This window comes from Athene cunicularia, assembly GCF_003259725.1.
Source record: "Athene cunicularia isolate RWA chromosome 1 unlocalized genomic scaffold, athCun1 chr1_part2, whole genome shotgun sequence".
NCBI lineage: Eukaryota > Metazoa > Chordata > Aves > Strigiformes > Strigidae > Athene > Athene cunicularia.
Genome location: NW_020799092.1, coordinates 80823993 through 80837591, shown reverse-complemented (window position 1 = coordinate 80837591; position 13599 = coordinate 80823993). Strand labels below are relative to the sequence as shown.

The 13599-nt window shown below is 47.2% G+C and overlaps 1 long non-coding RNA gene across 1 annotated transcript in view; it reads right to left on the bottom strand.

Moving 5' to 3' along the window:
* LOC113489988 overlaps window positions 1-9711 on the bottom strand; it is an 18620-nt gene extending 8909 nt beyond the window's left edge. Inside the window, exon 1 of the long non-coding RNA XR_003400122.1 lies at window positions 9700-9711. This is a non-coding gene — a long non-coding RNA (uncharacterized LOC113489988). The remainder of the gene's footprint in view (window positions 1-9699) is intronic.
* Window positions 9712-13599: the final 3888 nt, after the last annotated feature.

Genomic DNA, 13599 nt, shown 5'->3' with positions numbered 1-13599 from the left:
CTTCCCCCCGACACCTTGTTTCAGACATTCCCTCAGTCCCTCAACCCCTTTCCTCATCCCCTCACATCATGCCGTGGGCCCCTTGCCTCGCCTCGGTCCTTCCCCCTCAGTGCCTCCCCTCAGCCCCTTCCCTCAGGGCCTTCCTCCATCTTAAGCCCTTCTGGCCCCTTCCCTCACCTCAGTCCTTCACCCTCAGCCTGTTCCCTCAGGAATGTCCTCTATCTTAAGCCCTTTGGCCCCTTTTCTCACCTCAGTCCTTCCCTCAGGACCTTCCCCCTTTTTAAACCCTTCTGGCCCCTTTCCTCACCTCGGTCCTTTACCCTCAGCCCCTTTCCTCAGGTTGTTCCCCCATTTTAAACCTGTCTGGCCCCTCACCTCAGTCCTTCCCTCTCAGTGCCTTCCCCCATTTTAAACCCTTCTGGCCCCTTTCCTCAGCTCGGTCCTTTCCCCTCAGGGCCTTCCTCCACCTTAAGCCCTTCTGGCCCCTTCCCTCTCAGTGCCCTCCTTCAGCCTCTTCCCTCAGGACCTTCCCCCATTTTAAACTCTTCTGGCCCCTTTCCTCACCTCGGTCCTTTACCCTCAGCCTCTTCCCTCAGGAATTTCCTCCATCTTAAGCCCTTCTGGCCCCTTCCCTCACCTCAATCCTTCCCCCTCAGTCTCATTCCTCAGGACCTTCCCCCATTTTAAACCCTTCTGGCCCCTTTCCTTTTTGTGGCACTTACTTCAGCACCTCCGTTCCTCCGGTCCCCATCCCTGTCCCCCCTCCTGGGGTGGCTCCAGACCCCGCTGTGTGGAAGCATCCCCCATGCAGTGGGGTTGCTTGGTTGCCCCTTTTAAATAGGATTTTCCTCAGAGTATTAAAAAGAGTGCCCTGCCCCACCCAGATACTTTGGGGTTTGTTCCTCTGTGGAAAATATGGAAGTGCATGGCCTGGGGGTGGATTTGCACCAGGAGTAGAGGGGGTAAATGAATGTTTCAGCAGAAAAAGTAGATAAATAATCCAGTTTCTTTCCACCACCTGGAATCTGTCTAGATTAGACTGGCAGGGAGATGCCTTGTGACTTGAGTAGCTGTGTGTAAATCACCAGCCCAGGTTGCCCAAAGCCCCGTCCAACCTGACCTTGAACCCTTCCAGGGAAGGGACATCCACAACTTCCCTGGACAACTTGTGCCAGGATCTCACCACCCTCACAGTAAAGAATTTCTTCCTTATATCTAATCTAAATCTACCCTCTTTCAGTTTAAATCCATTGCCACTTGTCCTCATGCTACAGAACTCATTAAAAAGTCTCTCTCCATTTTTCTTATAATCTCCCGTCGTATCATTGAATAGATATCAATTAGATTGTAGCTTTCTAGCTTCAAGAATGGCTTCCAGTTCCTTGTTACCCATGTTGTGTGTGTTGGTCTAGAGGCACTTCGGTGGGCTATCAACCATGACACCTTTTTAGAGTAATATGCCCTAATTCCTCTGAGGCATTTCACTGTTGTTTCCATCTGGTTCCTGATGCATCAGCAGCCCCTGGCTCTTTATGGCTCAACACTCCATCCCCCTTCATCACGACCTGGACTGGAAGCCCAGAGAGTCACAACGGTTCTGTGATCCTCTCAGGTTAAATGAAGGTGAAATGACACCAAACGACCAGTTAAAATATTTTACTTGCAGTAGAGAACAGTTTAAACTTGGAAAAGGATAATAATTAATGTGGTCTCTTATAAATCAAAAGGAAAGTGAAAGGAGAAAAAAGAGAAAAGAGAAAAAAGAGTCAAAGAAATCCGGATCACCACCCCTGGATCCAGCGTTGTCTCAGGTCTGGTAATCTTGGGTGGTGGGTGCACACACAGCAAAGTTTCTGTTGCCTTTTAAAGTTCATCTTATCAGCTGATTAGCATACTAGATGAGGAGGGGCAGGTACTCCACAAATTCCTCTCCATGAGAGACAAGGAAAAAGGTGGAGCATGGGTTCCAGTTGAGTCGGTGGGCAGGTGGTTGTTGCCCAGCTTTGGTGTTTCCTCTGATCACAGAGATCTCATCACTCATCCCAGAAATGCTCACCTCTTCCAGTTCTTGTTACCCCTCCAGTGGAGAAGGGGTGAAGTCATTAGCAAGGCAAGCACTGGTGTCTGGCTTGCACAATCGAGCCACCAAGTATTGGGCTTAGCAGTACTTGTGCTTGAGGGGAAACACCTGGTTTAGTCCCTGTCTGGCCCTCTGAGGCTTCTCTAAGGAGTTTGTCAATGCAACTGCACGGGTGTGGGGGGTGCATCCTTTGATAGGCTCCCGCTTCCTTGGGGGACATTCCTTAGACTAATCCAAAGGCCACAGCTTGTCCTTGAGGTTTTCTGTGTCGATGAATGTTTGAGTCATTACTTCTTTCAGTTCCTTACACCTTTCCCCGCTAGGTCTAGTTTAAAGCTCTCCATACAAGTCTGAACAGCTTGTTGGCAGAGACCCTCTTGCCCAACTTGGTCAGGTGAATCCCATCATTTTCCCAACAGATTCAGTTCCTCATGATCACAGAAGCCAAACCCTTGAGTATGGCACCAGCTAGGCATTCACCTGTTCAGTGTGTCTCCTTCCTAAACCCCTTCCTCTGGGAGGATAGAGGAGAACACTCTTTGTGCTCCAGATCCTTTTAATGTTGCTCCAAGGGACATATAGTCTCTTGATGGTTCTGAGTTGCCTTGTTGCAATATCATTGGAGCCTGCATGGAACAGTAGAAGCAGATGACAATTTGTAGGGTTAGTCAGGCTCAGCAGCCTCTCAGGAATGTTGTGAACACGAGCTCCCGGTAGGCAGCAAATAGTCAATGTTGCAACAGCCGTTGGAGCAGGGAACAGGGTGATCTAGGCTTGCCCAACCTCTTACGCAAGGAATTTTATGAACACAGTGTGCCGAATGACAGGTCAACAGTTAACTGAATGAATGTGTGTTCAGCTGTGCCAGGCAACTCTGGTGTGTGCTTTGAGGGGAACCCACCTGGCATTTTTTGGCAATGAGATTGGTGGTGCTGAGTCCGCACAGCGACACACATCGTGGACACACTGTGTGGTCACCCAGCTGAGCTAATAAATTTATGGAGAGGCTGATTCCTGATCCTTGATGGTGCCTGCACAGCCCGTTTGGGTGTCTCTGTACTCAGCTGCCCGGTACCCAGGCTCTGGTTTAGCACTGCTGGCCTCGTTGCGTGTATTTTGGCATGCTGGGATAGTCATATTGGGAAGGATTGGCAAACAAAGGAAAAAAAGAGAAGGAACAATGAGGTGACAATGTGACAGCTCACTTATAAGTCACTTATTACTCAAAGCAATGCTGCAGGTCAGTAACATGCTGTTACAGATATTTTGGCCATCCTAAGAATTTGCTACTGCAGCAGCAGAGAGTGCAAAATGCTACTACCCAGTGAAAAAAATGAAGGCATGGGGAAGAGTAAGTGATTTTTCTGGTGTCCTATAGTCAGGAAGGGCCGTGTCGATAGCAGTCTTGTGCTCTGACTGCCTAGCAGTGTGTCTCTGATTTGCCAGATCCTGCTGACCTATCAAAGACTGGAATTGTTGTTGGTGTTGCTGGTTCGAAACACAGCTAGCCTAGGAGTAAGAAAAAAATGGTTTTCCATGTTCCTGTGATGTAGAATTGGGAGACATGAGACAGAAATATCTTTGGAGGGTCAGTGTCCCCAGCTGCCCTGTGAGAGTGTAAGATAAACAGCCCTGTGTTGCCAGTCAGAGAGGGACCTGGGGGGGTTGGTTGCCAGCCGACTGAGCAGGAGCCAGCAGTGTGCCCAGGTGGCCCAGAGGGCCAATGGCATCCTGGCTGGTGTCAGCACTGGCGTGGCCAGCAGGGACAGGGAAGGGATCTGAGCCCTGGGCTGGGCACTGGTGAGGCCGCCCCTCGCTGAGTGGGTTCAGTTTTGGGCCCCTCACCCCAAAAAGGCCATTGAATGACTCGAGCGTGGCCAGAGAAGGGCAACGGAGCTGGGGCAGGGTCTGGAGCACAGGTCTGCTGGGGAGCGGCTGGGGGAACTGGGGGGGTTCAGTCTGGAGAAGAGGAGGCTGAGGGGAGACCTCCTGGCCCTCTGCAACTCCCTGCCAGGAGGGGGCAGAGAGGGGGGATGAGTCTCTGGAGCCAAGTAATAAGCGATAGGCCAAGAGGGAATGGCCTCAAGTTGAGCCAGGGAAGGTTTAGACTAGATATCATGAAGTATTTCTTTCCAGAAGGGGCTGTTGGGCATTGGAATTGGCTGCCCAGGGAGGTGGTGGAGTCCCCATCCCTGGAGGGGTTTAAGAGTAGAGTCAACATAGCACTGAGGGATCTGGTGTAGTTGGGAACTGTCAGTGTGAGGTTAATGGTTGGACTGGATGATATTCAAGGTCTTTTCCAACCTAGACGATTCTCTGATCGATTCTGTAACTGTGTGCCTTGGCCTATGAGACACGAGGAGAGCTCTGAGCTTCTGCAGCGTTTGTAAGGAAGAGCAGATCGGCAGTCAGAGCACCCGGGTTTCCACCTTAAGTGTGATCATTGAACCACCACCATGAAACAGGAGTATTTCAGTATGAGGAATTATTTCTGAGGAGGAAATAAAGGATTTCTGGTGAGAGCTCCTTTCTCAGTAATCTCTTCCCACTACATCGATTAGAAAAATAAGGAATTTGAGGGAATTTTGTAATTGTTTTGCTGGGGAGAGTAACAGCTGGAGCCTCTGGAGATCAGACTATTTCAAACTGGAAATTCTGCGGTGCTGTTTGGTGCCTCAGGCGGTTTTGGTCGGTGGCACATGTGGTCTGTGCAAGAGGGGACCCCATGATCTAATTGTGGTGCGGACCTAGTTCCTGCCAATACTCTATTTTGTCTTCCTTGAAAGAATGACTCACAAAGTTCTGGCATACTTTCAAGTCTAAAATAAAGAAGTAGTCATTTGAAGATCTATTTCCTCTTTTATTTGGAAAAAAATGAATGATGCCCGCAGATGCTGCCAGTCACTTTGTGAAAGAAAATAGTCGTAATGAAATGAGTCAACTGGGAGGTGGAAGCAGCAGTTCCTGAAAACGACAGTGTCCTCCTGCTGAAAACCAACACAAAATGGTAAAGCAAATAATTAGTTTGAGATCATTACTGAATGTGTGGGGCAGCATCAGGAGGCCCAGCTGCTGTGTGAAGTGTACAAACACAGCCTGTAAATGCCAAATGGCACAGGACCAGCAGGCTCCCTCCCCTTGTCCTGCCATGTGTGAATCATGGGACAGCAGATGACACAGAAACACGTGGAAACACTGAGTTTCTTCTTGGTTTTCTCCTATTTTCTTATAATATGTGACATGAGAGATTGGATTTGATTTCACTTGGTTTCCTAAGGAAACGAGGCTTGTGATTGTACTATTTCTATCTCTTCCATTAACTTTTGAAGCCAGTAGCCAGTTTCAGCCCAATTTGACAGCAAGGTAGTGGTTCCACAGCATCTTCTACAATTTTCTAGAAAATCAGTGGTTTGCTTTTCCTCTCCTGCTCATGAGAACATCCAAAGGGTGAACTGTCCCCTGAGCTGCTGCGGAGAAGGTCCAGATCAGAGGAGGTCACCAGTGGCTCAAGGTAATTCTGAATAAATGTCTGCATTTGTGTAGACCTCAAAGCCAAACCATGAAGCCTGTGGCTGGCTGATACTGCTGATGTCCAGTGTGACTTCTTTCATTGGAAATGTAAGCCGAAACATCTTGTTAACATAGATACGGGGTGCACTCACCTTTGTGAAATTGTGTGCGCCCCGTGCTGCAGTGAAGAATGCCTGCTTTCTAAAACTCCAAAATGAGTCTTAAAGAGTTCTTCTGCTGGCTATTATGGTAACAGCACGGCTGTTGGGACAGATTAAAGCAGGTCTAATAGGTAAAATGCAAGCACATGGAAATAACAAGTCTGCACAAAGAAATTGCCTGGTTTTGAATGGAAATGAGCCTGAACCAGAAGCCTCCCTAGATGCACCATCACCAGGCTGATCTGGAGGGTCAGATAGGCGCCAGCATCTGTTTGAGGAATTCATGCTGTGCTAAAATACCAAATTCAGAGTCCTTTGGCTTGGGGAGTGTTGGCTCAGGACCTTAACTGAAAGAGAAGGTGGGGAAAGACAACTTGTGCGTTTCTTTGACCTCTTTGGTAGCCCATTAAGTTTAGTCATTCCAACCAGTATGCCTGGAAAAACTGCAGAGCTCTTTTTAAAGGTGCATGTTTAGACCATGAAAAGTTTATGCAAAGACTTCTGGGCACCTGAGAAGGGGTGGGAGGAGGCAGCTAGTTCAGAAATGGCTGCTGCACATCAACACAAAGTTTGAGCACTTCTGGTTTAACCCAGGTGGACAGAAAGGGGTTTGCTCCCACTCATTTCCGCTCTACTCTATTTTTCTGTAAAGGAGTGTCACACCAAAGTACAAGCAAAAGCATGGAATGCAAAGGCAGGGACTTCTTGACCCAAAAGTCTACTTTATTCTACAACACTGTTGTGGTCTATGTCATCCCCCATAAAGCTGTCTTGCTCCATCCTTCACTTGACTCAAGCAAAACTTGCTGCAAGAAAACCAAATTTTGCCCAAGACCTTTAATTTGATCATGTCTTTCAAAATAATAAGGGAAAGTCTTCCCAAATACCACAGCAAATACCATCTCCAGCTCTACACAGATGCAGGAATCCTCCAGCACAATGGTACATGTATGTGCTTTCTCGGGGAATGACCGTAACATTTATCACGTGCTTTCCAAATCTGTGGGTGACAGACAGATCGAGATTAAATGCAGAGGATTATTCCTCCCAGAGAAATAGCTGACCGAGTCTTTTCCTTCAAAATTTTCCTTCTTACTTTCCCAGCACATGCTTATCGAGATAGGCCAGCATATTTTATGAGCCTACTGATCTGTCAAGGGTCTTCTGTCTCCTCAAGGAAATCCCGAGTAACTCTCCATTTCACAATGTGTCCATTATTGGCATTCTTGTGGGGTTTTTTTGAAAATGTGTTGTATTTTCATTGCCGTTGCGCTCTGGTATTTGTTCACAATGTAATCATGCAGTGTACACATCCCGCAGCAAAGCACAGTTAAGCTTTTCGGTTTCTGGTTTATTTTTGTGTATGGTGGTTTTTTGGTTGGGGTTTTTTTTTTGGCTATTTTGACATCTCGCAACTTCCTAAGAAACCAACTTTTTGTTTGAGTTGTGATGACAAACATTTAAATAGTTCTAGTGGCACTGAGGGATCAGAACCAACGTTGTGAAAACAAACTAACAACCCCCACAGAATCCTCTAACAAAACGCGGCTTGTTTTAGGGGGTTTTAACAACAGTGTAAAACCACACACCACACAGGCAGCTACAAGGTCCACTCAGGATATGAGTCAAAGATGACAAGAACGTGACAAAGTGCAGATGAGCATTTTCAGTGGTGAGCAAGTGATTTGTTTTTCAAATCTCTTTGCCATTTTTCCACCTTTTTAAAAAATAATGATTGAGGTAGTTATTACAAATTAATAGCTGTGCTGCTTATCCTTTATTTTTGCAACGTAAACCTGACAATCTTTGAAGACAGTGTTTTAGGTAATACTTTCTAAACATTAATTATTACTCCTTACCAGACACAAGACCGGAGCCAGGGGATAGAAGCTCTTCCTGTAACCAAAATATTACTGTTTGGTCATGACAAAACACGAGGCTGTGAGTTTGAGACTTCCCAGATTTAAACAGTCTCTTTTTCTTCTCTTGCAGTAATCAGTCCTGGAGTAATTAACCGGGGGGAACATTTGCAGTTGAGCTGATACCAGTTTGTATGAGGCTGGAGTTAGTCACGCCACTCTTGTTTCAGACTATCTGCAGATGCAGGCAAGTGATCCTGTTCAGCTAAGTGATATTTGCAGTGGATTATTTTCTCATAGATGGAAATTTAAATTTTATCCATGATCCATCTCCACAACTGCTTCTTTCCCACTTTGACTGTGCTATTTCCAATCTCTAATCCATCTCCTTCTGTGCAATCCTGCGTTCTCCCTACCGAAGAGTCACCTGAAGAGGTGCTGGGTGGTCTCAGAGAATGAGGTTTCTCCTGCTGTGAGCCACATCAGCCCGTTCAGTGATGCTTAAACTCCTCCATCAGGCAGACGTTATAAATCAGTAATATTCATATTTTACAGAGGAGAAAAATGAGGCAGCGAGCTCTTTGCTGGAGGCCTTGTTCTTAGACTTCTGCTTTCAGGTGTTGTGTATATAGGAATGTTTTGAAATAGGAACCCTTCCTCCCGATCTTATCAAACTGAGGCAGACACTGCATTTTCTCATCATATTATTGCCTGTATCATAATTTCATTATCTACAGCTGATTAACCCCCAGCACTGTCTGAACTGCAGCTGACATTATAGGCAGGTCCACAGAGTATTTCCATCTGTACCCAGCACTACCTGCTATTCTCCTGCACTAAGCAGATGAGTTTATCCACTTCTTAAACTCATCCCTGGACCCACCTTGAGGCAAGAGGTGAGAGAATGTATGTGTTTTTCTGAGATTGCTTCCAGCTCTGCTGTCTGTATTTCTGTTAACGGTGCTGGCATGCCAGCTCTTTGCATCTTTAAACAGGGAATGGAAACCCTGAAAAATGTAAAAACATTTACACATCAGTCTCGTTCTGCCTTTGAGGCTGGCATGAATGCCTGCAATATATGGACATAACAGATAATATCTCACGTTTTGAGAGGTCTCATCCTGGGCTAATCCTCATACTGTTTCAGTTGACATGGTGTAGGAAATTTAGTTTTTATGAAGTTAGTGCAAAACGTACCTGATTTTCTTACTACATGGATGTGGCAGCAGGCCCACCACTGTGCTGACCAGAAGTTTCCCACTAGAGTTATTTCATTTCATCCTCCTGCAATGGAAAATTGGTTTTCTTCAAAATTAATGTTTTCAGGAGAAAAAGGTCCACTGCTGGAAAACATTGATTTTTCCCTCAAAGTGGGGAACAAGCACAGGGTGGATTTCTATTTTAGAAGTGTAGTCACTGCAGAATAGCAAGAAGAAATAGATTATTCTTTTTTCTAAAATATAATTTTATTTTTTAAATAGGATTTCATCCTTTATTCTGCTATGGATGGAAGGGGGAAACAGGTGTTCTTCAGCAGGCTGTGTACCCTAATAAAGCATAGCTCCCAACCACCTGAGAAATGCAAAGCCAGTGGACAAAGTGAAAAACACGAACAGAACTGCAAATATATGGCAGGACTGTGAAATGACTGGACATTAGGAAAAAATTTTTCAGAGAAAGAGTGGTCCGAGAGTGGAAGAGGCTGCCCAGGGAGGGGGGAGTCCCCATCCCTGGGGGGGTTTCAGGGCCGTTGGGATGAGCTGTGGGGGATGTGGGGTAGGGGAGAACTTTGTAGAGTCGGGCTGAGGGTTGGACTCGATGGTCCCGAGGGGCTTTTCCAGCCTGAGTGATTCTGTGAAGGAATCCTGCAGAATCTCTCCTCCTCAGAGCAGCTCTCCTTGCAGATCTACTCCTGCAGAGACTGCCTGGGGGGAAGGGGATTTTTTTGATCTCTGTTTTTAATCTGTTTCTTATGTCTCGTTGCTTACTCCAGCAATTTGGGAAGGACGTCAGGGGAAGACTGCAAGATTGGGAGTGTAATAAAAGTAGGACACATAAGAAAGCTGATACACGCCTCCTCTCTCAAGACCTGGATGTAAACGAGATAAGGTTAATAACACTCATCACATGGCACTTGCCCAAGCTGCTGGCAGCTGTTGACAAAGCTTGGCTCCGCTAGCTAGTGAATTCAAGGCATCAGTGTTTTGAGTGTGTGGCACCTTTTTGCGAGTTCAGGAAGCTCAGAGTCAAGTTGCATTTCTCAAACCGGCACCCAAATTTAACTCCTTGCCCACACAGATGCCAACTCACAGGTCTGGTTGCTCTTCAGGTCAATTGCTTTGCCAGGGCAAAACAAACATACAGTCACCAAGGCCTCTTACGGAGGCCTCATAAGTATCAGCTACCTAAATAATCTGTTGGGAATTAGGATGGCAAATGCTTTGTGTTTCTGGAAGTGAGTGTATGAGTGTGGGGTGGGAGGGGGAACTTGACATGCAAGGGAAGAAAATCCACAGATGAATGGCAGATTGCTGTACAGCCTGGGTTCTTTCTCCTACATCTCTAATGAGAAAAAAAGTCATTTAGAGATGGGGGAGGAGGGGAAGGGGGAAGATGAAGTTTGTGTATTACCTGGCTCTTTGATTTTTAGTCCTAGGTGATAAAATGGGAAAAACAGAGGAGAACATGCAAGATTTTAGGGCAGAATATTTATATTTATATTTATATTTATATTTATATTTATATTTATATTTATATTTATATTTATATTTATATTGTTTATTTAGTGTGATACACTGACATTTGGCTTCAGTGTCCTGCAGTTTGGTTGCTGTGGCTTCTCTCCCACTCTGTGACCCTGGATAACTGGTCAGCAATTTGCTGACAAGATGCACTTGCTGTGCAGGTGCTCCTGAGCCCAGGAAAGTGATGTGCTTGGAGCCCTGCCCCTGTGGCAGCTGATATGATGGGGACCAGATACCTGAGGCACCAGGAATGCTGTTGATGGTTTCATCAGCATGGTCAAGCCTGTTATGTGGATGTCTCCTGCAGGTTCTGCTGCTGCCTCCATGTGGACATGGTTATTCTGGAAGCTTTAAAAATAATTATTTTAATGAATGCATCTTACCTTAGCTTCTACCCCGAGAGAGCAGAAATATGAGAAAGACAGTGAAGTGGTGCAAGGAACTGAAAGAAGTAATGACTCAAACATTCATCGACACAGAAAACCTCAAGGACAAGCTGTGGCCTTTGGATTAGTCTAAGGAATGTCCCCCAAGGAAGCGGGAGCCTATCAAAGGATGCACCCCCCACACCCGTGCAGTTGCACTGACAAACTCCTTAGAGAAGCCTCAGAGGGCCAGACAGGGACTAAACCAGGTGTTTCCCCTCAAGCACAAGTACTGCTAAGCCCAATACTTGGTGGCTCGATTGTGCAAGCCAGACACCAGTGCTTGCCTTGCTAATGACTTCACCCCTTCACCACTGGAGGGGTAACAAGAACTGGAAGAGGTGAGCATTTCTGGGATGAGTGATGAGATCTCTGTGATCAGAGGAAACACCAAAGCTGGGCAACAACCACCTGCCCACCAACTCAACTGGAACCCATGCTCCACCTTTTTCCTTGTCTCTCATGGAGAGGAATTTGTGGAGTACCTGCCCCTCCTCATCTAGTATGCTAATCAGCTGATAAGATGAACTTTAAAAGGCAACAGAAACTTTGCTGTGTGTGCACCCACCACCCAAGATTACCAGACCTGAGACAACGCTGGATCCAGGGGTGGTGATCCGGATTTCTTTGACTCTTTTTTTCTCTTTCCTCTTTTTTCTCCTTTCACTTTCCTTTTGATTTATATTATAAGAGACCACATTGCTTATTATCCTTTTCCAAGTTTAAACTGTTCTCTACTGCAAGTAAAATATTTTAACCGGTTGTTTGGTGTCATTTCACCTTCATTTAACCTGAGAGGATCACAGAACCATTGTGACGCTCTGGGCTTCCAATCTGGGTCATGACAAGTGGTAGAGAAGGGTTGTGCTCTCTCTCTAATGGGTAAATTAAGGTGGAATCAAGCAACTCCAGCTGTAGTTTCAGCCTTGCATGGATTTCTTTTTGTAATTTTTGGTAAATCACCTTTCTGTGCTTCTGTTTCTGCTGTTTTACCTACTTGTAAATGTTGCAGAGCAGCCATCGACAGGATGACCCAGCAAGACAGGAGAGCTGAAGCATAATAGTGATTCGTGGAAACAGATTCTACAACTCAGAGAGAGTTACACAGCAGGTACGTTTACTCCGGCGCTGGGGTGCAAGGGGATTTCTCCACAAAGCTTACATACCAACAGCACATTTTGCCAAAACCTCACCGAGTGTGGATATGGATACACATATTAATTGGATTACATAATGCAGATGGCCCTATGCATAACGAGGCTGGGTTAGTTCAAAAGGCTGGTGTCAGTAGTTTTTTCTCTTTGCTCCTGCCCGTTTCCTCCTGCGCGTTGTCTTCGGGGGTCTTTTGGAGGAAGGCTTGTCGCCTTTCTCACCTTGTATTTGTCCTCGGAGCATGTGCAGATTCTCTTAGCTAATGACTTGACCAAGGTGGTTCCTGCTGGTTTACCGACTCTATCTTACCTAAAAGCACCAGTCTATTAATTTCTACTGCCCATATATGGCTGTCTATCCATTACAAAGACTAAACTTGCTAGAACCCATCTGCTTTCCAAGGACACGTCTCTTATTTTTGCCAAACATAGTAATTCTTGGTGACTTTCCACAGAAAACTGCTTTGTTTTGCTGAACACAGTAGTCCTTGGTAAGCTTCCCCAGGACAGTCAGGATTATTAAGCAATATTCAGAAATCATTATAAATTACAAAGCAGGTGATCATTTCCTTGTATCAACAGAAATCCCAGAGAAATGCCAGCCCTTACGGAGAGGCCAGGAGGAGGCCCGGCTGCCTGCTCCGCGTGTCACACGCTGTGTCCAGGAGGTAATATCATCCCTGACATCACGACCAGGGAACTCCCTCTGGTCCTGGGGACTCTGGAAGAGCAGCTCGCTCAGCCCTGGGACCTGAGTGGATTCTCCCACCACATTTTTGGCACACACGTTGCTCCAGTTCTGTCCCCCACCCCGAACTCACTCCAGTCAGCTCCAGCACAACCCAAATCTCTCTTTGCTCCCCCAAACACTCTCACCCAGCTCCTGCACCCCATCCCGTGGCTGTTCGGGTGGCCTGTCCTTCCCCCCCATGCTGAGCCCCCTCCCCAGTTCTCCACAAGCACCCGTCCCCCAGCCCTACCACCCCCAAAACACCCCGTGTCCCCCCATCACTGTCCCAGTGGGTCCCCATGTCCCCCACCATGGGCCCCTCCAGCACCCCATTATTTTTGCACCAGTGCCACCACCGCCCCCTCCCTACACACACACACCGGTGACCCCAGTACCCCTTCCCACACCCTAGTTACCCCAAATACCCCTTCCCCACATACACCAGTGCCCCAGATGCCACCTGCCCACACACACTGGTGACCCAGTACCACCTCTACACACACCAGTGCTCCCAATATCCCGCTCCCAGTGCACACCAGTACCTTCCTCCCCACACATACCTGTGCTTCCAGTCCCCAGTGTCCCCAGTACCTCCTCCCTACACAAACCAGTATCCCCAGAACCCCCTCTAGACATACATCAATGTTCCCAGTACACCCTGCTCACATACACCAGTACATCCACTACCCCTCCTACATTACCAGTGCCTCCAGTATCCCTCCCCACATACACCAGTAACAACAGACCCCCTCCCCCCACACTCCAGTACCTCCAGTCTCCCCTCCCCACACACTCCAGTGCCCCCAGTTTCCCCTCCCCACACACCCCAGTGGCCCCAGTACCCCCAGTCTCCCCTCCCCACACACTCCAGTGCCCCCAGTTTCCCCTCCCCACACACCCCAGTGGCCCCAGTACCCCCAGTCTCCCCTCCCCACACAC